At 46.9% G+C, this 23,668-nt stretch overlaps 1 protein-coding gene across 8 annotated transcripts in view; it reads left to right on the top strand.

Annotated features, from left to right (window-relative positions):
* Positions 1-13,033: 13,033 nt before the first annotated feature.
* The window catches only part of RREB1 (ras responsive element binding protein 1), a 151,010-nt gene continuing 140,375 nt past the window's right edge, over positions 13,034-23,668 (top strand). For 2 of the 8 annotated variants that reach the window (XM_032250033.1, XM_032250035.1), the window contains exon 1: positions 13,034-13,520. The gene's annotated coding sequence lies outside the window, so the exon portion shown is untranslated. Of the gene's footprint in view, positions 14,163-23,668 lie in introns of all 8 variants that reach the window. The other 6 variants (XM_032250028.1, XM_032250036.1, XM_032250034.1 and 3 more) reach the window with 5 other exon arrangements.

Raw genomic sequence — 23,668 nt, 5'->3', positions numbered from 1 at the left:
CTGTAATCCCAGCTACTCAGGAGGCTGAAGCAGGAGAATCACTTGGACCCAGGAGGTGGAGGTTGCAGTGAGCTGAAATCGTGCCACTGCACTCCAGCCTGGGCAACAGAGTAAGACACCATCTAAAAAAAAAAAAAAAAAAAAAAAAAAGTGGAACTAATTGTACCTCCCTTATAGGATTATGATGAGATATTGTATGCCAAGTGCTTAGCATGTCTTATACCCAACAACGAATCAGTAAAGTGAAGCTTTTCTTATATTGAGGCTCTTAATTAATTCTGTCTGTACCTATGTTTTTTTCCCTAGCTTGAATTCCCTAAATTGAATTTCCATTTCAATTTAACCTAGAGTAGTATATATATAAATATGTAAATGAAAATACACACCTTTTCCTTTGTGTTTTATTTCTTTTTTCCTTAAAAATCCTTCCATACCCTCAAAGATCAGATAAATATTTACCCACTTTTCTTCTGGTTCTTTAATCATTTCGTATTTTACATTTAACTCTTTTTTTTTTGTTTTTGAGTTGGAATCTAGCTCCCATCCCTCAGGCTATAATGCAGGGGCACTATCTTGGCTCACTGCAATCTCCACCTCCCAGGTTCAAGTGATTCTCCTTCCTCAGCCTCTCAAGTAGCTGGGATTACAGGCTTGCATCACCACGCCCAGCTAATTTTTGTATTTTTAGTAGAGACAGGGTTTCACCATGTTGGCCAGGCTGGTCTCAAACACCTGACCTCAGGTGATCCACCCACCTCGGCCTCCCAAAGTGCTGGGATTACAGGCGTGAGCCACCTTGCCTGGCCACATTTAACTCTTTAATCCATTTGGAATAAGTGTTTTGTTTTTGTTTGTTGGTTTGTTTTGTTTTTGAGAGAGGGTCTGGCTCTGTTTACCAGACTGGAATGCAATGGCACAATCTCAGCTCACTGCAATCTCTGTCTCCTGGGCTTAAGCCATTCTTCCAACTCAGCCTACTGAGTAGCTGGAACTACAGGCATACGACACCATATCTGGCTAATTATTATTATTATTATTTTGAGATGGAGTCTTGCTGTGATGTCGAGGCTGGAGTGCAATGGTGCAATCTCAGCTAACTGCAATCTTGAGAATCACTTGAACCTGGGGGGCAGAGGTTGCAGTGAGCTGAGATCACGCCACTGTACCCCAGCCTGAGTAACAGAGTGAGACTTGGTCTCAAAAAAAAAAAAAAAAAAAGAAAAAAAAGGCAATTTGCAATTTGATGTAATCTTAACACTTATTGGCTTAAGGTACATGTATTTGATTGCAAAATATAACTATTAAGCACTTCATTTTCTTTTTCTTCCCTTTTTTTTCCTTTGTATAAATGTAGGGGGTACATACAAGTGCAGTTTTGATATGTGGATATATTGCATAATGGTGAACTCTGATAGTATACATTGTATCCATTAAAGAATTTCTCATTTCTCTCTCCCCACCCACCCTTCTGGGTCTCTGGTATCTATTATTCCACATTTTACATTTGTGTGTACACATTATTTAGCTCCCGTTTATAAGTAAGAACAAAACATCTCATTTATTTTATTATTTTACTGGTAGCTCCAGCAGAAAAAACATCTAACTTTAAAATATATAATATGAAAGGCCGGGTGTAGTGTGGTTCATGCCTATAATCCTCACACTTTTAGAGGCCAAGTGGGAGGATCACTGAAGGCTAGGAGTTGGAGATCAGCCTTGGCCACACAGCAAGACCCCTTCTTGATAAAAAAATTAAAAAATTAGCCAGGTGTAGTGGTGCATGCCTGTATTTCTAGCTACTTAGGAGACTGAGGCAGAAGGATCACTTGAGTCTCTCTCTCTCTCTCTCTCTATATATATATATATATAGAGAGAGAGAGAGAGAGAGAGAGTCTCGCTCTTGTCACCAGGCTTGAATGCAGTGGCATGATCTCGGCTCACTGCAGCCTCCACCTCCCAGGTTCAAGTGATTTTCCTTCCTCAGCCTCCCAAGTAGCTGGGACTACAACAGGTGTATGCCACCACACCCAGCTAATTTTTTTTGTATTTTTAGTAGAGATGGGGTTTCAACATGTTGGTCAGGCTGGTCTCAAACTCCTGACCTCAGGTGATCCACCTGCCTTGGCCTCCCAAAGTGCTGAAATTACAGGTGTAAGCCATCGCGCCCGGCCACAAATATATTTTGCATATATATGTATATATTATATGTGTGCATGTTACACATGTATATCTTTCACATGCATACGTATTTTATATATATGTATTATGTATATACAAGGTGTATGTATTTGTATATACATATAGTATATATATAATTATGTACATAGTATACATATACATATCATATATATACTAGAAAAGTATATGTATAATACTTTGGAGTTTTTTTGTTTGTTTTCTTGAGATGGAGTCTCCCTCTGTCAACCGGCTGGAGTGCAGTGGCTCAATCTCGGCTCACTGCAACTTCCGCCTCCTGGGTTCAAGTGATGCTCCTCCCTCAGTCTCCTGAGTAGCTGGGACTACAGGAGTCCACCACTACACCCAGCTAATTTTTGTTGGCTAGGATGGTCTTGATCTCTTGATCTCATGATCCACCCATCTTGGCCTCCCAAAGTGCTGGAATTATAGACATGATCCACTGTGCCTGCCCCGGCCTTAAAATACTTTGTATACTCTATATACTATAAAAAGTATAGATACAATACTATGTATACTATATATACATCATGCCTGGCCAAACAGCTGAGATTTTATTTCTTCACAGTTCTGGGGGCTGGAAGTCCAAGATCAAGGTGCGGGCAGGGTTGTCCATCTCCTGAGGCATCTCCTTGGCTTGCAGATGGCTGTCTTCTGTGCCTTCATGTGGTCTTCCCTCATTTTTGTATCTGTGTCCTCATCTCCTCTTCTGATAAGGACACCAGTCACATTGGATCAGGGCCCACCCTAAAGACTTCATTTTACCTTAATCTTCTCTTTAAAAGCCCTTTCTTGGCTGGGCAAGGTGGCTCACACCTATAATCCCAGCACTTTGGGAGGCCGAGGCAGGTGGGTCACGAGGTCAGGAGTTAGAGATAAGCCTGGCCAACATGGTGAAACCCTGTCTCTACTAAAAATAAAAAAATTAGTTGGGCGTGGTGGCGCACCTCTGTAATCCCAGCTACTTGGGAGGCTGAGGCGAGATAATCGCTTGAACCTGGGAGGTGGAGGTTTCAGTGAGCTGAGATCATGCCACTGCAATCCAGCCTGGGCAACTGAGTGAGACTCCATCTCAATAAATAAATAAATAAAGGCTCTCTCTCTAAATACTGTCACTTTCTGAGGTCCTGTGGTTTAGCGCTTCAACATATGGATTTTGGGGGACGCTTCAGCCCATCACACGTACCGTGAAGCTGGGATAATCTGTTGATACCTGCCTCTTCTCCTCTTCTGATCTCTAAGACACACCTTCACAAAAGCCTAAGTGACTGCTCAATACTTTTCCTCTAACCCTGTCTTATTCCTCATTTTCAGTGACAGGACCATCTCTGTCAAGGACCAAGCCCTATTCTGGCTTCATATCTGCTCCACCTCCTCAGCCCAGTGATTGGGATTTCTGCTCCATCTTAGAGTCATTGGGGCATGCCCCCCAAGGGCTCTAACCGTGCGTCTCCCACCCTCACCCCTCCTGCTTTCCCTGCACCCGTTTCACTGCCCACCCTGCAGCCATCCCTCCAGCCACTAGGCCTACCTCCTACCACATCTTCAGGCCCCTTGACCTCTCCCAGATCTCAAGGTCTCAGCCCCTTCCCGCCTCGTCCTCCTGGCTCCATTTGGACCTGGGCATGTCCATGTTGGCACCCAATCACATCCAGATGCCTCTGGATGCCTTCTCTGTCCCTTCTGGACACTTATGTGTCTGCCTTGCTGATTTGAATTTCCAGCTGCCAGTCATTATTCCCACTGTAAGTTTCCTCCCCTCTGTGGTGCCCATAGCATTGGAAGGAAGCTGAAACAGCTGGTCTTCCACCACCAGTTCCTGCCTTCTTCACTCCTTACGCTCAGCCCCAGGCCCCGCCTGTGCTCTCCTCAATGCTGCCCTACACAGTCAAGGCCAGCAGATACCAGCTCCCACAACTTGTCTTTTCCCACTAATATTTCTCAGTGTGTTCCTACTATTCTTTCCCCCTTCTCTTTCATCTTAGAAGATGAAGTATCCCTGCTTTCCTTCCTAGGCTGATCTGCCTTTCCTCCTGTGCCGTAGACTCTCAACTCCCTTCCAGCGTTGTTTCATACATCTCTATATGCTCCTTCTCTGGGTCTGCATTCCTTTCCTGTTGACATACATTGTCCGGGTGGTTTACTCATTTTAAAATCCCTTCTCCACATTCTGATACTCACAGAGATTTTTCTAATTTTTTTTTTTTTTAAGAAATGGGGTCTTGCACGTGGCTGCCCAGGCTGGTCTTCGACTCCTGGGCTCAGGGATCCTTCGGCCTCAGCTTCCTGAGTAGCTGGGATTATAGGTGTGCACCACCACACCCAGCTCCTAGAGATAATTTCCAAGGCACTGGATCAGAGCTTCTCAACCCCAACACTCTTGACCTTTGCAACCAGATAATTCTTTGCTGTGGAGGGCTTTCCCTGTGCAGCGCAGCGTGTTAAGCAGCATCCTGGCCTCCACTCACTAAATGCCAGCTGCACACTTCCCCCAGCTTGTGACAGCAAAAACTGTCTCCAGACGTTGCTAAACATACCCTAGGGGTCAGAATCACCTGGTCGAGAACCACTGGTGTAGACGCTGAAAATGTGACTCTACTGTGCTAGCTCATCTTTAGCCTTGCTATGCTAGGTATATTGGAATTTACAAAATCCCCAGCTACAGCTTCAGAATTTATTCTGCACAGATGGAACATAATACTTGGAGAACAGAAAGAGATTTGTACTTTATCTTCATGTGAGGGAGGGGTGATTATAAACCAAATTAGCAATACTTAAAAATGTGTACTCACTCATCCTTCTAATTAATCCTTGTAAAACAACTGCACAGACAACAATGGCCCTCCTGCACAACTCCAATCAAGAGGGTTTTATTGAGATTAGCCAAGACAATCAAGTAGTTTTTTTGTTTTGGTTTGTATTTTTTGAGACCGTGACAATAAAAGAGTGTGGGCTCAAGGGCCAGGCTGTCTGGTTGCATCTCAGTGCTACCCCTTCCCAGCTGGGAGGTGTTGGGCAGCTGAGGAATCTCTCTGCTTCAGTTTCGTCAACTGCAAAATGGGGATGGTAATGGCACCCACCTGAGGGTGGAGGCCATAGAGCCAGACTATGCAGGGGAGGCCCTGGAGCAGGGCCTGGGCAGAGTCAGCCCTTCAAAAAATGCTAACTGCTCATGGTCGTTGCTATTGTTATTTTTCTTTATTTCCCTTCCTTTCTCACCTAACTTTACACCGGACTGAGCACTGGAGCACCAAGCCTTCACTTCCTCTTCTTCTACTCAGTGTTTAACCCCTTGCTTTCTGGCCCCTGCCTTCCATACTCACATGAACTCACTTTCTCAGCTCTCAGCCTTTGTTTCTGCCCTTGCCTTGGTTTCTCTTCGTTTGTTTGCTTTTTGCATAAGTTTAAGGGGTATAGGTGCAGTTTGGGTGCATGGATATATTGCACAGTGGCGAAGCGTGGACTTTTAGTGTAACCATCACCTGCAAGATGTACACTGTACCATTAAGTAACTTCTCATCTCTTACCCCCTGCCACCCTCTCACTCCTCCAAGTCTCCAATGTTTATTATCCCACATTCTGTGTGGTTTCTGTTTTAACACTGTGGGCCACCTTTTTCCTTAGCTGTTCTGCTTCTTTAGAGGCAAAGGAGAAGGAGCTCTTATCACCCCCTCTTCTTTTTCCACTGAAATGCAGGCATTTCCTTGGGTCCTGCCCTAGCCTTTGATTGTCCATGGTCTCTGTACTTAGATGTGTCTCCAGGCCTCCCACCTGAGTTCCCCTCCTCTCCAGTTCCGCAAATAGCACCCCTCTCCATGACTCATGCCACTGGTGAATGGACTCACCCTCCGTTCAGTTATCCAAGGCCAGGCCCAGAGAATCGGCCTTCTTAACCCCAGGACTTCTCACTCCACAGCCAACAGGGACCAAGCCTTGTGGATCTGTTCCCTGACATCTCCTGCCTCTGGTCCTTGCCGCACTGCCATGGGTTATGCTAACCGCTGCGGCAGCTTCGTCTCTTTTGTTGCCAAACACCTTGGTCAGTGCTCCAGACGGATTGTTTCCTTTTCTCTCATATTCAGTTGGTCAAGTTCTGTTGATTCTATGGCCTAATTATGTCCCAGATGAACCCATTCCTCTCCACCCCCACAGCCAGTGCCTCCCTCGGACCTTATTCTTGCTTAACTAAACTCTTCTATTACTATTAATTCCTAACTCCCCCTCCTGCTTTGTCCTGCCATCCTGCAGACCATCCTCCATGGTACCCTCCTCCGTGAGCCCTTTCCCGGCCTCACCGCTGGATAACGTCCAAGTCTGCTGTGCGCAGCGCTCTTGGTGATCTGGCCCACTGGCCGCTCCTGCAGCCCCTTCTCTGGCTGCCTCCCCTCCTCCCGCCGCTGCTCCAGCTCCAGAGGGAAGTATTTGCAGTTCAGGAAACTGACCTTGTTTTACGCCTCCATGCCCTTGTGCTTGCAGCTCCCTGCCCCCTCTGGCTTGAGTGCCCTGTCCCCTCCTCTCTCCCTGGGGACACCTACACAGCCGTGAGACTTCATCCAAGCAGCCTTCTCCAACATCCACACCTTTTATCTTCATGATTCTCTTCCACAGCCTAGCACTCAGTATCACCTACTCTGTCACCTACCTCAAATGGGCTCCACTCCTCCCTGACTTTCTCAGTTTTGTCCTTGTCTCAGCTACCTAGCTAAGACCCAGGCATCATCTTGGCCCTGACTTCTGCACCTCATCTCCATCCCTTGTTCCCCGCCAGAGGAAGAACTGTTCTGTCAGTTCTTCCTCTGAAGTGCTTCTTGATCTCCTCTACCCTCACCCTGGTTCAGGCCCTTGGTACCCAAGCTTTTCCATGAGCAATATTCAGAATTCTCCATGGGACAGCCTCAGCTTATTTACCTTTTAGTCTCATCACCTATCCCTGTAAATATTATATCCAGTCAAGCTATAATCCTTACTGGTCTCAGAATGGGACCCATAATTTGTTACAATTGTGCCCTTGCATCTGCTGCTGTTTTTAATTCCTAGTCTTCATCTACTGAATTTCTAGCCATTCTCCATGGCCCAAATCCATTACTTTCTCTTCCATGAAGCTTTTCCTGATCATTCTTCCTAGAAGTGATCTTGGCTGGGCATGGTGGCTCACACCTGAAATCTCAGCACTTAGGGAGGCCAAGGCGAGTGGATAAACTGAGGTCAGGAGTTTAAGACCAACCTGGTGAAACCCCGTCTCTATAAAAATACAAAAATTATCCGGGCATGATGGTGGGTGCCTGTAATTCAGGCTACTCAGGAGGCTTGAGGTAGAATCGCTTGAACCCAGGAGGTGGAGGTTGCAGTAAGCTGAGATCGTACCACTCCACTCCAGCCTGGGCAACAGAGCAAGACCATGTCTCAAAAAAAAGTGATCTTGGCGGGGCATGGCGGCTCACACCTGTAATCTAGCACTTTGGGAGGCCAAGGTGGGAGTATCACTTGAGGTCAGGAGTTCAAGACCAGCTTGGCCAACATAGTGAAACCTCATCTCTACTAAAAATACAAAAATTAGTCGGGCATGGTGGTAGGCACCGGTAATCCCAGCTACTTAGGAGGCTGAGGCAGGAGAATTGCTTGAACCTGGGAGGCAGAGGTTGTAGTGAGCTGAGATCGCGCCATTGCAGTCCAGCCTGGGCAACAGAGTGAGACTACATACCAAAAAAAAAAAGTGATTTCTTTGCTCTGAGCTCCTGGATTTTGTATGTATCTAATTTTTTAAATATGTTTGACTACGTCTCACAAAAAAAGTGGTATCTTTAAAAAGTGGTATCTTTGCTCTGAACTGAATTTTTATGCATTTAATTTTTTTTTAAGATGAAGTTTCACCATGTTGGTCAGGCTGGTCTTGAACTCCCGACCTCAGGTGATCCGCCCGCCTTGGCCTCCAAAGTGCTTGGATTACAGGTGTGAGCCACTACGCCCGACCATTTTGTTTTGTTTTTGAGACGGAGTTTCACTCTTGTTGCCCAGGCTGGAGTGTAATGGCATGATCTCGGCTCACTACAACCTCCGCCTCCCGGGTTCAACTGATTCTTCTGCCTCAGCCTCCGGAGTAGCTGGGATTACAGGCATGCACCACCATACCTGGCTAATGATTGTATTTTTAGTGGGACGGGGGTTTCACCATGTTGGCCAGGATGATCTTGGTCTCTTGACCTTGTGAGCTGCCTGCCTTGGCCTCCCAAAGTGCTGGGATTATAGGTGTGAGCCATTGCACCTGGCCTAATGTTTTTTATTATATGCTGTTTTGCATTTCATGATTATATCATCAGGATGCAGAGATTAGATTGCAAGCTATTTTAAGGCACAGATTATAAATTACCCACTTTTGTATTAGTTCCCCACTATAGAACCTGGCACAATTCCATATATATATATACATCTCTGCTTTATTGGGATATAACTCACATACCATACAATTCACCCATTTACAATGTACAATTCAATGGATTTTCAGTATATTTAGAGTTGTGCCCCCAACCACAATAAATTTTAGAACATTTTTATTTTAATTAATTTGAATTTTTTTGAGACAGGGTCTCACTCTGTTGACCAGTCTGAAATCCAGAGGCACACGCATGGCTCACTGTACCCTTGACCTACCAGGCTCAAGTGATTCTCCTGCCTCAGACTCCTAAGCAGCTGGGACTATAAGCATGTGACGCCATGTTTGGCTAAGTTTTAAATTTTTTTTGACGGAGTCTTGCCTGTCGCCCAGGCTGGAGTGCAATGGTCCAATCGATGTCAGCTCACTGCAACCTCTGCCTCCTGGGTTCAAGCTACTCTCCTGCCTCAGTCTCCCTAGTAGCTGGGATTACAGGCATCTGCCACCACGCTCAGCCAATGTTTTGTATTTTTAGTAGAGACGGGGTTTCACCATGTTGGCCAGGCTGGTCTCAAATCCCCGGCCTCAAGCAATCCTTGTGCCTTGACCTTCCAAAGTGCTGGGATTACAGGCAGTAGCCACCTTGCCTGGTCTACTAAGCTGTTCTTGTTTTGTTTTGTGAAGGGGAAGTAAGACATTTCTTACGTGGCAGAGTGAGAGGGGGTGGGAGAGTGGGTGGGGGGAAGAGAGAGGGAGAGAGGTGGAGAGGGGAGGGAAAAGGGAGGGGTGGGGAGAGGAGGGGAGGGGTGGGGAGAGGAGGGAAGGGGTAGCTTGGCCTACTAAATTTTTAGCATCCCAAAAAGAAACTCCACACATTAGCAGTCAATCCCCACTTCTTCCTAAGTCTTCAGTTCTAGGCAACCATTAATCTACTTTCTGTCTCTATCGACTTGCCTATTCTGGACATTTCACATAAATGGAATCATCCATTATTTGTCCTCTTGGGTCTGACTTCTTTCATTTAGCATAATGTTTTCAAGATTCATCCACGTTGTATTGTGCATCAGTACTTCATTCCTTTTGATGGCTGAATAACAGTCCATTTATGGCTATATTTTGTTTATCCATCCAAGAACTGATGAATATTTGAATTGTTTCCACTTTTTAGCTATTATGAATAGTGCTGTTATGAACATTTGAGTACAAGTTTTTGTGTGGACATATGTTTTCATTTCTTGTTTATGTACCTAAGAGCAGAACTGCTAGGTCATATGGTAACTCTATGTTTAACATTTCCAGGAACTGCCAAGCTATTTTTCAAAGTGGCTGCATCATTGTATATTCTCATCAGCAATGTATGAAGGTTTCAATTTCTCCATACTCTCTTCAACACTTATCTGTTTTATTATTATTATTATAAACATCCAGTGGGTGTGAAGTAGCATTCCATCATGGTTTAGATAGCATGACTCTTTTGCACAGGTGGTTTGAAGTTAATTAGCTAGAAATGAGAAACACAGGGCTCAGCCAGCATCATTATACTCCATTTTTTTTTTCTTGTTGCCTAGGCTGGAGTGCAGTGGTATGACCTTGGCTCATCGAAACTTCTGCCTTCTGGGTTCAAGAGATTCTCCTGCCTCAGCCTCCTGAGTAGTTGGAATTATAGCCAGGCACCACCAGGCCTGGCTAATTTTTTTTGAATTTTTAGTAGAGATGGGGTTTCTCCATGTTGGTCAGGCTGGTCTTGAACTCTTGACCTCAGGTGATCTGCCTGCCTTGGCCTCCAAAAGTGCTGGAATTACAGGAATGAGCCACTGCGCCTGGCCTATACTCCAATTTTAAAAATAAAACTTGTAGCCAGGTGCAGTGACTCACACCTATAATCCCAGCACTTTGGGAGGCCAAGGCAGGTGGATCACCTGAGGTCAGGAGTTCAAGACCAGCCTGGCCAATATTGGTGGAACCCCCAGCTCTACTAAAAATAGAACAATTAGCCAGGCATGTTGGTGGGTGCCTGTAATTCCTGCTACTCAGGAGGCTGAGGCATGAGGATCACCTGAAACTGGGAGGTGGAGGTGGCAGTGAGCAGAGATTGTGCGCCTGCACTCCAGACTGCGCGACAGAGCAAGACTCTGTCTCAAAAATAAATAAATAAAATATAACTTGTAATAGGCTGAGCACAATGGCTTACACCTGTAATGGCAGCAATTTGGGAGGCTGAGCTGGGAGGATCACTTGAGCCCTAGAGCCTGAGACCAGCCTGGGCAACATAGTAAGATCTCCTCTCTACTAAAACTTTTTAAATTAACTCGATGTGGTGGCATGCACTGCAGTTCCAGCTACTTGGGAGGCTGAGGTTGGAGGATCACTTGAGATCAGGAATTTGAAGCTGCAGTGAGCCACGATCACACCACCACACTCCAACCTGGGCAACAGAGTGACACTCTGTCACACACACACACACACACACACACACACACACAATTTAAAGTTGTAGTAAAACTGTTTTCACTCTTTTTTGTTGCCAGTATTTTCTAGATGGCATTATGCAGGTGGCAGTTTGTCATGAAAATTCATATAGCAATGGAGATTTGAACAGACTTTACAGAATAGCAAAATTATGCATAAAATTCCAACTTTGATATTTTTCCTGTTCAAAACTTATCCCTGAATGGGGAGATCAGGAAAGGCTAGCTCCTGAATCAGAAGCAGAGTGAGTAAATAAAGTAGCATTCCCCACAGGGCCCTTCCTCTGCCCTCATTGGAACACATTACAAGTTAGAAACACAAGACACCTATTCTATGATGGCTATGTGAATTATTATTCCTGTCTAGAGACCTGCTCATCTCCTCCATGACAGGCCTGTCTTCAAAAAAGCATTTGATAATACATTTGGGGGGAGGGGGCAGGGGGAGGCTCAGAAAAATACAACTGCTAAAATTTCTCTGGATAGAGTTTTCTTCAGTAAACAGTAGACCTTGGGAAACATAACAGGTTCTGAAAACTTAATTTTGATGACTGAAAGTCAGAGAAACAGCCAGCTGAATCAGTTCCTTCTTGGGCAGTGGTTTAGCCTACTCATCTCATATCGGACCTAATGGTCCAGCTGCTTTTCTAAAGCCTTCTATTCTGGCCAGGACCCATCCCAAGACAGACACTTCTGTCTGCAGTCCTGAAAACTACATGTCAATGGAAGGCCTCAATTAAAGGCCCACAATTGGGCTTACAACTCTCCAACTCTCCGTGGTGTTCAAGCCTTCTCAGAGGAGCCAGGGTCAAAGGTCATAGTAAATAGAAAGTAGCCAGCTTTCTGCCTGCATAACATCATCTTGCCTAACCAGACTCAAACGCATAATTCTACAGTATTCTTTGCACATTCTTTAGAATTGGGGGGGGGGGGATGTTTATTTTCAACAACCACAATCATCCTTATCTTTCTGAAGATGTTTCCAAAGGCCGAGAACAGGCCCCTTTCAGAACCTCAGTAGGAGAAGCATTAACAGTTGGAAACATGTCAGCTGCTTTATGGAGGAAGCACAGCCCAGGCCTGGTTTTTCTGGGCTCCGTGATAACTTGGGGCAAGGCAGCCAGTGCGAAGCGTGGTGGCTGGAGCTGGAGCTGGAGAGCGGCTTGGAGAAGGGCCCCTGCTTTTCAGAATTGAAACAGGAGCCCTCTGAGAGAAAGAGATACTGCGTGTGGCTTCTCTGAAGCCTTGGAGGGCGACGTGGATGACACAGCATCAGCCATTCCATCGCGGGGTGGGGACACAGTGGCAGCAGGAGCCGTCCTCAGCCTCTGGCAGGCACGCAGTTCCCCGCTGAAGCATCCTTTGTGGGGTGTGGGTAAGGGAAGGGGACCAAACTCGAGTCGGAGTAGCGTTTGTTAGACGGAGAGCACGCTCAGGGCGGCAGCCCCAGAGTAAGAAGGATGGCCCCGGGAGAGAAACAGCTCGAAGCTGGGGGCGGGGTGAAGCGCCTGCTCCCTAATCTCCTGCCCCATCATCCACTCGCCCCACCTGGATGCAGAGCGAGGACCGCGTGTAAAGGAAACGGCGCGGGCGGGGCTCCTCCTCGCAGATGCCTCGGAGACCCAGAGGGGCGGCGCCAGGCCAGGGACCCCGAGCCCCACGCCCCTCATCCCCCCAATCCCTGCGGCTCCGAGGCGCCCCTCTCGCAATTCCGGGGCATCACCGTGTCTCCCCCGCCTACGTTAAAATAGTGAAACAAACTGCGGAGTGAAGTGATGGAAAGCCGGGGGCGGGGAGTCGCCCGCGGCGAGGGGCTGCAGGGGAGGGGCTGCGGTGGCCGGAGAAGGTGGCGGGCGAGCCACGGGCCGATGGGGAACGCCCTCAACCGCAGCCTCCCCGACCCTTCCCCTCGGGCAACTCGGCCCTCCCCTGCCTGGCCCGGGCGCCTAGGGAGGGCGTAGGGCAAACCTGGGGCTGCGGTGGGGGGTGGGGAGGGGACTCCATCTCCATCCCTTTCGGGATGGCAACTGCAGTCACCCTGCTGAAGTCGGGGCAGGGGCGGCGGTGGGGACAGGCGGGTACCGCGGTCCTCCCCCTCACCCCCCCAGTCTGAGCGCCGCCGCCGCCGCGGCCGCTCAGTAACACGTCCCCAGGAGACTCGCAGGAGCAACACGTGATGTGTCTACTTATCAGGGTGAGAGGGGGAGAGCGAGACTCCGAGCGTGCGGGCGAGGAAGCTGGGCGGGGGGCCGAGACGGGGGCCAGGACGACGGCTGGGGCGCCGGGGTCGCCAGCTCCTCGCCCACCTCCCTCCCTGTGGGAGAAGAGGAGGAGGGGAAGTGACTGCGGAGTTGATGAACTTTGCACATCCAGAAACGCCATTTTGATTCCTTTTCCGGAACAAGTTTGCATCTCTCCTCGGTCTCTCCCTGAAGCCCACCGGTCCCCAACGCATCATGTCTGTGAGCCAAGCGCCCTGCCCGGCCGTAAGTACGTGCCCCGGGTTCCGACTCGCGGTACTCCGGCGGCAGCGAGACGTCTGGGGCACAGCCGGAGCGACCTTTAAAAGAACTTTGGGGATGGGGAGGGTGAAGTCTGCAGAGCGCGTTGTACTTTTGAAACTCGGCGTGTCCCGGAGCCGGGGACCCGCACGCCCCACGCTGCGCAGCGTGCGCTCGGACCGGCGGGGCGGCCAGGGATGAGCTGGGCAGCCCTCTCCCCTCGGGCTGCGCGCCGGGACGTTCCTCCTCCTCCTCCTCCTCCTCCCCTTCCTCCGCTCTTTTCCCTTTCCCGAGCCGCCGGCTCTGCCAACCAGCTCCCAGCGCTAGCCGCCGCAGCGCCCCGCCAGCAAGACCTGATGCGCATCCATATTAGCCGTCCGAGCGCAGGAATCCGGCCCGACCCGCGCAGCCGAGTTTATTTTTAACCAGCACCGCCGGGACTCGGATGGTGCGCGCACCGCCGGCCAGAAACATCTTCCCAGCGCCGCTCTCCATCTTCCGCCCTCTCTCCCCCGACATCCTCCCCCCCATGTGGGAGGGGAAACTTTTCTTCTACATACTTTCGAGTCCCTCTTGGGCCGGGAAGCGCGGAGATGACGGCACCCGCCCGCCTGCCGCCGCCGCAAGGTATCCGGGGGTGCCTGCCCTGGGTGCTCGCGTGGGGGTGCCTGCTCGGGGCTGCTCGGTGGGAGCATCCGCCGCGCCCTGCTCTGCGGACTTTGATCCTCCCGGGCGGACGGCGCCGGCCGGGAGGGGGCCGCGGGCAGCCCCGCGCCCTCACGGATTCCCGGCTAGCGGTCGTGGTCTCGCCGACCACCGCCCCGGGGGGCCAGGGGAGGAGGGGACCCGGCTTGAGCCGTGCGGGCGCGTATTGTTCACTCGCCCTTCCGTTGGCGGGGTGCGTGTTTTCGTGGGAGCTCTCAGTGTGGAGCTAGCCTGCATCGCGAGGGGGGTGGGGGGCTCGGCGCCCGGCGCCGTCACGAGCACAGGAAGGAGGCCGGGAGCATCCGAGGCGGGGCCGGCCGCCGGGGCCCGCTCCGCAGCCCAGCTGTGGAGCGCGCTTGGAAACTTTTGTCCGCCGCCCGCTGGACCAATTTTTCGGGAGTTCTGGGGCTTCCCTTCCTCCACCCATCCCGGCCCCCGGCGTCGAGCTGGGTGGGGGGAGGGGGCCTGTTGCTGCCTCCCCACTTCCCGCACCAGCCTCGGGCCCGGCCCCCCGCGCCCCCTCCCTGCTCGCGGTCTCTTAGGAAACTGCGACCTTAATGGTTGCTAAGGAGCAGGGGAGGTCCTTCCCGTTGCCGACCCCCTCCCTTGAAAGCGGCGTGTTTTCTGGACCGGGCCAAGGGCGCATCGAGGATGTGACCTGCTCCGCCGCCGCGCGTGAGTGCGGGGCGCGTCGGCGGAGCCCACGGATCGGCGGGGCAGCCTTCCTCTCCGGGAGGGGCAGGGAGCTGGGGGGCGCGGGAACCCCACGGGGTGCGGGCCGGGCTGGCGGGCGGGTCGCTTGACAGGCGCCGCGTGCAGCTCGCGCCCCTCGGCCGCAGTGCATCCGTGATGGGTTATAAAAGAGGAGGAAAAGTATTTCTCCTTGCTCAGCAGATTTGCCCTCCCTCGCTCCTTACTGGTTAGGAGATAGAACGTGAGCCCAGATCCGGACGAGCAGTTCACATTCCATTACGAAATTCTACACGGCTTCAGAGCCAGCAGCAGCACACATTCGGGGCGCTTTGGAGGGGTTTTCTTCTTCTTTTGAGGATGCTCCTAATGCTGCTACTGCTGCTTGTGGTGGTGGTGGATGTGGAGAGAGGCAGAAGGGTGAATAAAAAAATACGTTTTGGTATGTTGAAAAACCTGTCCGGGGGTTTTCCTTAGTAGAAAATTGAAGCCTCGTTCTTGTTTTAGAGTTTAGATTTAAGCTTAGCCCTTTAAAAGCCAGTGGAAATAAAGTTTACCTGTTGAATGGGGTTGCTGGAAATAGCGAAGAATTTCTGTCTTAAGAAGACTTGAAATGATTTCTGTAAAAGCAGAGTTGCTAGTGCATTACCATAGTTTTGAGATGTTTTTTCCCCTTTATATATCTAGGGGACCCTGCAGGGGCACGAGTTGATTCTGAAATAAGTTTAATGGAAGTGGAAGGTGGGGGAAAGTAGAACTGCCAAGAAAAGAATGAGGTTTGGTTTTGTTTTTTCACACCCGTGAAAATCATCCTCTAGATTTGGTGCTTTTTCAAGTAGGCAGGTATAGTTTCTAACACATATTTCAACCCGGAAGTCTAAGTTAGATAGAGGCCAAAGTGTTGGCTAAAACCTCTTTGAAAAATAAACGTTGAGTTCTGTACTACCTTCAAGAGTCCACAGAACTTTTGAAGGAATGCGTTCAAACTATTCTACAGGTAATTTTTACAAAGACGGATCACTAATTTTAGGGGTGGGGTGTGTGTGTGTGTGTGTGTGTTTACCTCTGCCTTTTGGAGGGAGCCTTCTGGGTACCCGCTGATGGTCCTGCTTTGATGTGCTTTGAGCTTTGGTTACACTGATGAATTAAACATTTGAATAGCTTTAATCAAGTTTTAAATGTGTTAAAAAATACCTTTCCCCCATTTTTACAAAATAAAGGGAGAGAACTCTTTGATTTAGTTATTTGCTTAGCTTTTGCTCCATTTTAGGTTAATGAACTTGCATTGTCTTAATCTTAAAAATACTGCTAAACTGGTTGCATTTTAGAATGTCTTGTCTTTAAAGAGGATTTGCTGGATGTGTAATACTCTTTAAGAAATGCTGCTGATGCTTACTGTTATGTGGAATATCATTCTCTGGGTTTTTCTAGATACTCCTTTATTTCTTTTCAGAAAATCAGATGCTAAGCCCTTAGCATCTGACAAGTGTTTGTTATGTGGTGGGGAACGTGGGTCTTACTGAGCTGGTTCAGGTGGTGTATCCATTCCTAACTAGTTACATCATCCAAGTGACCTTTTAATTGAAGGGTCTTTTAAATTTCTTCAGGCAGACTCCCAAGGTCTTATTTGTATCCAACACAGGTACAGCATGTTGAAGGAAGAAAGTAAACCTAACCTTATTAGTCCTGCATCTGATCAACAGCAGTTTATTGGTTACCTGCTGTGTCCCAGGCACTGTACAGTGTAGCTGCCCTTAGGTGGTTTTTGTTCTTCAGTTTTGAATTGTTGTGTTGTTCCACTTCTGAGTTCAGTTTGAAATTCTTTACTTGCTATCTTATGCTCACTTGCTAACATCATTTATCACCTTCAGCTAAGGAAATGTCCAGTTAATGACATTTTAAAATGCTACCCTTCTAGGGTTTTGCACGGCATAATTAATATAAATTTAACTCCTATAAAAATTGGTTAAATATATTCTTTGGAAACAGAAGTGAATTCTTTTGATGTTTCTATTCATTATCCTTCTGAAAAGTAGGTGGTGCTTAGAAGGTCATAGGATAAGGGTTGCTAAGCAGCTAAACAGAAGGATGCTAAAATTAACCGAAGCATTTTTGAAAGAGAATCCTTCCCTGTTTTACATTATTTACTAGGTTTAATTAATTTCTGAATCTTCTGTGTCCTTTGACCTGGGAAGGGTAGGATGTTAAAGTTTGTTTTGTTTTTATTATTTTATTTAAATAATCTTTTTCTTTCGAAAGTGTCATTAATTGAAGTTTAGTACTCTCTACCAGCCTTGTGGTGTCAGATGGCAGGTTGTCTGGTGGACTTCTTGTCTATTACCAATGTGTTCAGGTTAAACCTTCCGGAGGATTTGTGTGTGTAGTATCCCCTTATTTCTAGTGTTAATAACTGATTCCTTGGTTTGTTTTGAAAATTCTACGTAATCCATAAAGTTATGTCTTTTATTCTGAATCAAACAGATTTGTATTCAAAAATAGAAATACAATTTCGTATCAGTAGAAAATATGCAATATAGTTTGTCCTGATAAGGGCGCGCAATAGCTTTCTTTCCCCCTTTACTGAGATTGCTATTCCCTTAGATTAGGTTTTGTTGGGGCTCCTCCTCCATTTCATTCCACCTCCCTGGTGCAGCTTATTCCCCTCAGTTCATAGATAGCTTTTTAAAAATGATTGTATTAGGTTCAGAGTATCTTTGGAAGGACTGGCCAAATGTTAGAAAACAAAAATAGGTGTGATGTACATTACACTTCTGCCATAAGTCTGTTCAAGGATCTTTAAGTTTTTCAGTGAGATAAAATGGTTGAAATCTAATTGAAGCCATGATTGGTAACCATCATCAGCCTGTTGAAAGCCAAAAGTTTCCCTGCTTCAAGGTTAATTTGTGTACATCTGACTTACTGAACAGGCAGTGTTGAGTCATATTTTTATATCCAAATATAATTAAGAAATTGATAAATGAGTTTTCTTTCTGTTTTCTTCTTATCTCTTTCCTGATTTATAGAGTGATTTTTGAGTAGAAGTAGCCGTGGCACTTTGCAAAGAGCAAGGGTCTGGTAGTGATTTCCACACGGGGGTGTGGGTTGTGGGGACCTCCCCTTGTATCAAAGGTAAAAGGTGCACCATGTGAAACCCAGAGGGAGGCATACGGTGTGCGCTCTGAAATGCACCACTTATTTTTAATTTCCCCCACTCCCATAGAAGGCAGAATACAGAAAGGAAAACTGCTGATGTTTTCATTACTACCGAGATAGAAGAATGAGGAAGGTGGAGAGGGGTTTTTCCTTTTATGTTAGCAGTCCTGCCGGCAGTGTCATTGACTGCGCTCCAGTCAGTTTCTCTGGTCACGTTCCCTCGTATTCAGTCTGGTCTGAACTGCAGCCGAGTGTAGCTGGGGATTGCACTCTGCTGTTGGCAGTGGCGGGTGGGGGTGAGTCGGAGGGGGAGGAGGAGACTGGTAGCGACCGGTGCATCTTGTTTTTGGTGGGACTTCAAGGGTACTGAAGTTAGCCAGTCTGCCCATCAGTGAAGGTGGCTGCCTGTGAATAGGTACTTCAGACAAAAGCAGTGGGAGAGGGTGGAGACTGTTTGTTCAGTGTGATTCAAGCAAGTAATGCTAAGAGAATTTGAAAACCTCTGTAAAGTCCCAGGACTGGGTACTGACTGCTCCTGCAGGGATTCACCTGAGGGCTTACAGACATCATGAGGGTGGGTGGAGAAAGAGAATGAAAACCCCCACAGGCATTGTCAGACAGCCAGACTGAAGAGAAAACGTCTCAGTGGGGGTAATTAGATAAAGCTTTTAAATGCTCTATTTGTTTTTCCCTAGCTTGCTTGGTATTTCATCTCATTTTCCCCTTTTCATAGACTATGGGATAGGATTGTTATAAAAGTGTGTGTGATACTTCTGGTGGCTTAATCACTTTAAAAGTTTTCTTTTTTTATTCAGCTATATCTTCCAGGACTTAGTTAACTTCACCCTGCTTTTGTGGAAGGCCTTTAGCAAAGATTCCAAGTTTATGCTTAGAGGAACACTATGAGAGTTGGGTGGGTATGTTGACCCATTTTACAGCTGTGCTGTGGTCCACCCAGGGGCTGATAAATCAAACGTGGAACCCAGAACTCCTAACTCCAGCCTAGTCCTGTAGAACAGCTGCTTTTTAGAGTCAGCTTGACCTCAAGAGGACTTAGCAGCATTAAATATGTGCTACCTATATTTCTCCATGTGTAAGTGTGTGTGTTTTTTAAATAAGACCAGATCCTTTTCAAAATAAACCCAATTGAGTTTGAAGTTATAAGGAAATTAAAAAAAAAAAAAGCGCTTTAGCTCTTGGAAGCATTTTTGTTGATGAATGTGATGATATGTATCTTTTTAGTAGCCTTTCTACCTCATGGGATTGTTGTAAGGATAAAGTAAGTGTTTCAGAAAGTCAAAATCTGTATATAGAAGAAAGTGGTATATTTTGAGTTCAGGAAACTTTGTGGTATCCACTCTGGATTTCCTTTCTAGAATTTTGCACAACTCCATTATCTTAGTCAAACTTTGCCTAGGAGTTTATGGTCAAATTGGGGAAATGCAGCACTTTGTTTTTGCTTTTAGTGCTGGGAGATTAACAGAACTAGCAATTCTTAATGTAGTTATCTTACGGATGGTTTTTTTTTGTGGGGGGGAGTCTTGTTGATGCCCAGGCTGGAGTGCAATGGCAGGATCTCGGCTCTCTGCAATCTCCGCCTCCCAGATTCAAGTGATTCTCCTGCGTAGGTGGGACTGTAGGCACACACCACGACACCCAGCAAATTTTTGTATTTTTAGTAGCGTCAGGGTTTCAGCATGTTGGTCAGGCCTAAGGGATGAGTTTTAAGGAAAAAGCAGATGACAAACTTGGGGCTTAGTCTTTGAAGCAGTGGTTCTCAACCTGGTGGTTTTGCCCCCAGGGAATATTTGGCAATGTCTGGAGACATTTTTAAGTGTTTCTGGGGAGGGGTGGAGGGGGAGTTGCTACTACTGGCCTTTAGTGCATAGACCTCAGAGATGGTGCTCCACATCCGATTGCACAGAACAAGCCCCATGTGTCAGCAGAGCTGAGGCTGAGAAAGCCTGCCTGAAAGGTATGGTAGCTGTGGCCTGGGTCTCATCTACAAGTCCACTGGGTGCACTCCCTCTATTGCTTGCGATATATTTAGAAATCTGAAATTCCATAAAGCAAATAAGCTCTTATTTGCCTCTGAGGTACCATAGTTGGCAAATTCGAAGTTTCACAGAAAATTTGAGGTTGAGGAAAACATTAAGTGATGTTAAATGTATTTTAAAACCCCATAGTAAATGAAAGTTCTAGAAGTCATCTACTTCTAAAACAAACCAGATTCATTGGCTCTGTGAAGCTGTTCTGGCAGATGGACGGCTCAGCTTGCTTGCTTTTCTGTCCTTCCCTCCCTCCCTCCCTCCCTCCCTTCCTTCCTTCCCTCTCTCCCTCCCTCCCTCCCTCTCTCTCTCCTTCCTTCCTTCCTTCCTTCCTTCCTTCCTTCCTTCCTTCCTTCCTTCCTTCCTTCCTTTCTCTCTCTCTCTTTCTTTCTTTTCCTTCCCTCCTTCCTTTCCTTTCCCTCCTTCCACCCCTTCCTTCCTTCCTCTCTCTCTCTCTTTTTCTTCTGTTTGAACTAGCCCTTACTTGCTTGACAGTTAATGTTTTTGCTGTCTCCCTTATTTTATTTTTTCAAATTTTTGCAAAATTCTTACATAACCATCTGCCCTTTTTGTAGGGCAGTGTTTCTGAGCTGGGTCCTCTGTCCATGTATCCCTTCTTGAAAGGGTGGATGGCTGCCAGCTCCTGTGATGGGGAGGGATGAGGAGGGAATAAGGGGATGCAGGGTAGGAGGCAGTGATTCTTTTTATGTTAAGGGACCCCAGGCCTCAGACCAGAAATGTCTAATATAGTGATAGGAGTGATCTTTTAGCCAGCAAGTGCTACTGATCTGACCCTTGGCCTTCCCTCACCACCCCCCCCCACCTTCCCACCCCCACAGCCTATGGCACAGACAGGAGGTAAGGAAACCATGGAGGGGAGAAAAAAGAACAGGGAGACAGAGCGACTGAATTCCAGAAAAAGGACTGCCAGTGGTAGACAGACAGTCACCCCCAGAGTGGCCTGAGCTCCCACTCATGTTATAGATACGTGCAATACTTGAAGACAGTTCTTACAATCTTGAGCCAGCAGTCATTCTGTATCCCACTGGTATCAGTTGCACTGATGGTGCTCAGGGCCATTGCTCTGCAGCCACCTTTGTATTTCCATACTCGGGAAATGAGTCCTGTTCCTGCAGAATGCCCTCTGCCATTCTGGCATTTTTCTGCCTTCCCCTCTAAACTATAAACTGCCAACTCCCAACTCTGTATCTCCATTTACAACTTCTCCCAAGCTTGAACCTTTTGTCACCCTGATCACCTTGCAAGTACCTCACCCTGCAGGTACTTGTAAAAATGAAAGTCCTCTCCCTTCTTTCTGGAAGGTGATCACTATGCACCCAGCCTTCTAGGCCAGGAACCTTACTGCTGTCCTGACACATGTCTCTCCTGCCGCCATGTTCAGTCAGTCACCAGGCCCTCTGCAAAACCACACACCAGTCTGGCCCTGGCATTGGCTGTTCCATCGCTTCTGACCTAAGGCCCTCATCAAGTCACAAATGCCTCCCAAGTTAATTTCCTGCCACCAGTTTCTCCCCACTGTAGTTCATCCTCCACTCTGCTGCCAGAATCATCAAAACTAAAGCTGTGTGTATTATTTGCCTGCTTAAAAACATCTCTTGGCTCACTGTTGTCTGCAGGAAGAAATCCAAACTCCTTAACTTGGCATACGAGGAACTTCGTCTGCTTCCAAGCCGAATTTCTAGTCTCAGCTCTTGTCACTCTCTTCTACCCCACTGCCACACTGAATTGATTCTTACTGCTTCCTGTTGGTTGGATTGTTCATTCTGTTGCATCCCCATCCCTGTCTTCCAGCAGTAAACGTTTCTTACTCTTTTTTTTAAGACCCAGCTCAAATACTACCTCTTGTAGGGAGAATTAGCTCTTTGGTTGTGAATAACTTTTGCCACCATCTGTCAAGTCTTGTCTATTGTAATTTATCTGTTAACATGTTTCTCCCACTTCAAGAATATTTTTCCATCTCTACCTAGAATGACTGCTACTTGGTGCTCACTCGGCACTGTGTGTTGATTTCTAATACAAAAATGAGTTTTTTTAAATTTTGGAGAACAGCCACATGTAATTTGGAAGCTAAGGCCTAAATAGTGCTACAAATTCAGTGAAGGAAATGGACATGAACTAACCATTTCAGCATACCCGTCATGCAGAAGGTGGTGCTAGGTGGGAAAGAATTAAGCGCGTTGGGGGGAAATAATTTTGAATTACAGAAATTCTAAAATAAAAGTTGGCTCAGCTTAATTTAAAAGTGAAAAAACTTCTTGTTAATGCCTGGTTGCGCTTAAAGTGGTCACACTGGGACCTTTACTAATTATAACCATTTTTCATGGCTCTTGGTTTGAAGTTTACATTAAATAGGAGAGATGGGCATACAGATCAAAGACCAAAATCATTTCAGAGCTCCAATGTGTGGGCCCATTTTCTCTGCTTAGAGTTTTGTTTCATTAGTGGTATGAGTTAATAGGAGTGTTGGTCTGTGTATAATTTAACTTCTGTTTTTTCCGTTACTCCTAGGATTTAAAACAGAATACCAAGCCAGAAACCTACAGGGTATAAATCTTGCTTTATGTGTTTGTATGTGTGTGTATATGTGCAGTATATACATGTGATAGTAGTTGATGATAGATCATATTTGTAAAAAATCATTTTTACTGTTTTGGGGGTGCTTCCTTTATTCTGACACTTTATTAAAAAAAAACTTCTCTGAATATACAAAATCAAAATCTGAGTTTTCTCTTGAAAGAGGTAGATATATTTTCAGAAATAGGAGAGATAACCAGGAAGATGGGTGGGTGTTGTGAAATACAAAGGTGTGACCCATGTGAATGGGTTTTCTTTTCAAACAATGAATCTTTTTTTTTTTGGAGACAGGGTTTCTCTACGTTGCCCAGGCAGGTCTCAAACTCCTAAACTTCTGGACTCAAGCAGTCCTCCTGCCTCAGCCTCCCAAAGTGTTGAGATTACAGGTATAAGCCACTGCGCCTGGCATGAATTTAAAAAAGCAAAACCAAAAAATGACAATGTGTGGAAGTTCTTGGTATAAGATTAAATTCTGATTGATTAAAAATATGTTACTAACTTTAAATATTTTTAAATAAGCTCTTACTGGCCGGGTGTGGTGCCTCAAGCCTGTAATCCCAGCACTTTGGGAGGCCGAGGCGGGCGAATCATGAGGTCAAGAGATCAAGACCATCCTGACCAACATGGTGAAACCCTGTCTCTACTAAAAATAGAAAAAATTAGCTGGGCATGGTGGCGTGTGCCTGTAGTCCCAGCTACCCAGGAGGCTGAGGCAGGAGAATTGCTTGAACGCGGGAGACAGAGGTTGCAGTGATCGGAGACTGTGCCACTACACTCCAGCCTGGCACCTGGCAACAGAGCAAGACTCTGTCTCGAAAAGAAGAAAAGAAAAGAAAAATATGCTCTTATTTGCTAACTAGAGTTCAGGCTCAGATCTGGCAGATATATTCAGATACAATATTCTAACATAGGTTTTTGTTTTTTTTTTTTTGGACACGGAAT

The sequence above is a fragment of the Sapajus apella genome, unplaced genomic scaffold (assembly GCF_009761245.1).
Source record: "Sapajus apella isolate SASKATOON/1434 unplaced genomic scaffold, GSC_monkey_1.0 scaffold70, whole genome shotgun sequence".
Classification (NCBI taxonomy): Eukaryota; Metazoa; Chordata; class Mammalia; order Primates; family Cebidae; genus Sapajus; species Sapajus apella.
The sequence above is the reverse complement of the archived record's forward strand: the minus strand, read 5'-3'. Positions and strand labels throughout refer to the sequence as shown.